Source organism: Cynara cardunculus, assembly GCF_001531365.2.
Source record: "Cynara cardunculus var. scolymus isolate 2C chromosome LG 16, CcrdV1, whole genome shotgun sequence".
NCBI classification, from domain to species: Eukaryota; Viridiplantae; Streptophyta; class Magnoliopsida; order Asterales; family Asteraceae; genus Cynara; species Cynara cardunculus.
The window spans coordinates 2,132,335-2,137,142 of record NC_037543.1 but is presented as its reverse complement, the minus strand read 5'-3'; positions in this window follow the sequence as shown (position 1 = coordinate 2,137,142).

Below are 4,808 nucleotides of genomic sequence, written 5' to 3'. Positions count from 1 at the left end.
TGCAAGTTGGTTCCCCAAAATGACGATTTTGAAAGTTGGTTCCCTAAAATAGGAATCAAGTGCAAGTTGGTTCCCCAAAATGACGATTTTAAAAGTTGGTTCCCCAAAATAGGAATTAGATGAAAGTTAGTTCCATTTTAGTACAATTTTCCTTTATAAGAAACACAAAAAAAATATTTAAATTTTTGTAAAGTATGAATATAACGTTTATTTATTGAATCAAGAATATTTTATAAATCAAAATAAAACATTTTCATTTAATTATTTAACAACAAGTTACAATAAATAATATTAATATTGTTATTTGATTAAAATATAGGTTTTAATGATGAGGTATCAACGATGGTGATTTGCCCCGACCCGACGGGAACCCGGATCACCCGACCCGAACGGGGATAGGGATTCCCCGCTAAAACAGGTCCTGGGGGATGTTACTCAAACCGGGGTTGAGGCCGGGGATCCCCGGTAGACACAAACTAACATATATTCTTCATAGGGTTTGACCAAGGACGAGATGTTAACCCCTATACCCCTTGGGGACCAGGGCCGAAGCCAGGGGTTGTTACTAAAAACCGAGGCCGGATTCGGGGATTACAAAACCCGTCTCATTCTTGTCTCGTTACCATGCCTGTGAGGTATCATTTACGAAATTATATAATAATAGATAATTTTATTTTGGTTATAATTTGGTATTTAATTCCTTTGGAAAGTTAAGGTTTTACTATAAATAAACTTTCTTAAATATTGCCATTTATGGCGTGGGGGTATTTGGTGACAACACTTTTATTCTTTCTAATAAATTAAACTCAACAAAATATTATATGATTAATTTGATGCCCAAATTTAACAAAGTTTAAAATTCTTCTTGTCTCCTACATATTTCATTTAAAAACCAAATACCCATTTTTTTTATTTTTTTTAAAGTGACAACTTAATGAATTGTGATATCTGTTCTACGGTATCAAGGGGTCACGGACCGACCATTGAACCCTGTTCAATAAGTGGAACGCATTAACTGTCTGGTGTGAGGGTGGACAGTAAGGGTTGGAAATTCCTTCTGCCCCTACCGTACTCCAGCTCGGTATTTTCAACGTTATCATGATATTTTGATCAATATATTTATGAATTATATTTGTTTTGGAACTGATATGACGTCCCAGCCCTGATTTGCTCGTGAATTACAGTTCAAACTTACAAGTTTAAAACATGACAAAACTAAAAGATTATCTCAGGGTTACCATTAAAACTAAAACCAAACCTAGAGTTGTAAACACAAAGTCACCCATTATAACTAACACTAAAACTATTGCAGTGAACATTGTGGTGACGTTTGTTTGTTAAGAGGTAATGAAGTCTGAAGTCTGATCTCACTTCTGATTTATAAGAGGTGGACTTGAAGTTTGAACTCTGGATTAGTAAGATTGTTTGTTGTTACGTTTGAAGTCTGAAATTTGAATCGGTCAAGCTAGTGCAAAAATATATAAGATAAATAGTTCTTTTACAAAAATATAAAAAGATGAATAGTTTTTGCCAATAAATCTCTTTCGGCCCCTAAAATATGAACCATGTGATAGATAGAGGGCAGATTAGGATTAAGAAGTATTAAAGGATACATTTACCATTTAAAATTTTCATAGGACATTTAGAACTTTCAAGCTCTTATTTTAAAAATAAAACAAACACTTTTAATACCGAAACGTCTGAACGAATCAGAATTCAAAGATATTAAAAGGTAATTTTAAAAAAACAAACAAGTCCTATGGAATGAAGCCTGATTATGAAAATCAGTGGCGATAAACATTAAAGAGGAACAAACTGATTAATTACCACAACAATTATTATTATTATTTTGAAGTATATAATATTTATATACGGCAAATGCAACAAATAAACTCATACACCCACCTTACCGTTGGTGAGGTTTGAACCCTTGACCTCCTAGGAGTCCAAGACTACGGTACCGCTAGGCCGAAGGCCCTTTGGTTACCACAACAATTATTTGGTTGCCATTAAAACCAATATTTACCATATATCATTTTTATGACTTGAAATCACATGAGACCAACCTGTTTTCATAAAAGACCATTTTTTTACATTTGAAACTTGCCAACAAAACTCTGTAGAGGTAACATTCACAATGTTTTTGTTGTGAATGTTCGGTTTCTTTGTACCTTTACAGCGTTTTGCTGTGAAGTTTCAAATGTAAAAAAATAGGTATCACGGGTCTCAAAAAAACAGGCTGATTTCCCGTGAACAGAACATATATATATGGTATTTGGTATGATTCTCCCTATATAAAAGATATTCTCCATGAGTTGTCAATATAAGTTGTGGTGTGATGATGATCATAACCTGGAAAACTGAAGATAGGATGGTAGATGTAGAATAGCCTTGGAGTTAAGGGTTAGAATGGGACATCACAATGCTACAAAAGTTACTCATCAATTATTTATTTTTTTATATTAACATATATATATATATATATATATTAAAATTCTTATATTAATTACTATGATAAAATTGGATTTATAATACGTCAAAACTCTCTAAGGGGTTGTTTTACCAAATTTTTTATTAAGTCATGTATGGATATATTTGTCTGTCTGGATAAATGAGTGTTGTTGTTTACTTTTTTTTTTGTCTGAACCAACAATCTTTATAACATAAATGACCGATTTACCCCTCAATATTAATTATTTGAACATCAAAACAAAAAATCATAAAAAGGTTGACGATGCGGTGTCTCGTTTGGAAAAGAGGCGATGCTTTAAATAAGGGGTAGATGTGTCATTTTTGTGGCTGAATGGAGATAATACACCATTTCTATCTGTGCGATTAAGCCATGTTCTGTGCGAATAAGTTGTAAGGGGCTGTTTGGCAGTTGCTGAATGATTTAGTTCAGAATAGCTAAGAGGTTAGAATGGCTAAGAGGGTCAGAATGGTTAAGTGCTAAATGAAACAAAGTTGTTTGGTAATTGTCTTCTGAATGACAGCAAATTACCATTTTAACCCTCAAGAAATACAATCAATTCGAAACATTTTTTTAGAAAAAAAAGATGTTCTTCATATCAAGATCACAAATCCTCAAGAAATTGCAAAATATAGGTAATCCAATCATCATTAACATTGTTACAAACATGAAATTAGCAATAAACACCATCAATTTCCAAAGAAAAATGCTACCCTAAACCAAACCCTAGACAGGAGAGGACGCAACAGTGACTGAGATGCAAACCCTAGACAGGATCGGCGACGGCGACGGCAACGGCAATGTGAGGCTGTGGAAGGCGACGAGGCTGTGGAAGGCGACGAGCGGCGACAGCGACGGCGACGTGAGGCTGTGGAAGGCGACGAGCGACGACGGCGACGACGACGTGAGGCTGTGGAAGGCGACGAGGTTGTGGAAGGGGGAAATCGCGACCGAGCTTGCTGAGGAAGGCGGCGACGGCGAAGGAGCTTGCTGAGGAAGGGGGAAATCGCGACCGAGCTTGCTGAGGAAGGCGGCGACGGCGAAGGAGCTTGCTGAGGAAGGCGCGACCGACTGGAGAAGATGGAGGCGACTCACCGGAGAAGATGGAGGCGACTCACCGGAGAAGATGGAGGTGATAACCGGAGAAGATGGAGGCGATTGTTGGGGGAGACGATGGGAGCGGCCAAAGTGGAAGGGTAAAGAGGGAATAATGGTAATCTGAATGTTTAGTGAACATCTATCCTCAAAATGGTTAAGAGGTTTGTGTCACCATTAAGAGGGCATTTTTTTTTGCCAAACATGTTTTACATCTGACCGATTAAGAGGAGACCTCTTAATGTCACCATTAAGAGGAATCCAAACATCCCCTAAGTAAACAACCCACATGAGTTGTACGAATAAGCCAGATAGACCAATAAGCTTAATTAAGTCGCAAGTAAACAACTCCTAAACCTCATAAGAAACCATTTTATAAGACTTAAGTTACAGGACTAAAAATAAAATATCATATTTAAAGGCATTATATGATGTTTTTGGACGTTTTTACAAGATTTTTAGGATACTTTTACTAAAAAAAAAAAATTACTTGACATATCAAGCCTATTGATTATTATTATTATTATTAAAATATTTAATCAATAGGTAATTTATTAATGTAATTTTTTTAAATTTAAGATTTTGATTCTTCATTTTATATCTTAAAAATGCTATCCTTAATCTTATTTACATGCCATGCTAAACTTTTATATATATATATGGGAAGTTTACTTTACAAACCATGTTATTTGTACAAATCGTACAAAACTCATTCAACTAATCATAATTTTTCATTTTTTTTTGTAATTATGAGAGGTTGGTTAATCATTTTTATTGTTGAGGGTGCTAATCATAGATATTATCATCTTTATTATTTTAATTTTAAAGAAATACATAAAACAGTTTCATTAAAATTTCATTAAGTATTATATGAAACAATTTTATAATCATATATAAAACAACTTCATCAAAAAAAAAGTATTATATGAAACAATTTCACAAGATTAAATAATTTCATGAAAAAAATTTCATAAGATTAAACAATGAAATCGACAGATGAGGATGTTTTGCACGGTTTGTATAAATTGGGTGGTTTGCATTTGATTATTCCCCCCCCCCCCTCTCTCTCTCTTTATATATATATATATATATATATATATATTGTTTTGAAGGTTCAAAATTTTTTTTATCTTTACAGTGTTTAACAGTAGTTTCACATATCTCCCGAAAACAGTCTAGTTTCACATGAACCCAACCCTATATATTAAACACTATAATAGGTGGTTGTTTATTTGATTAATTA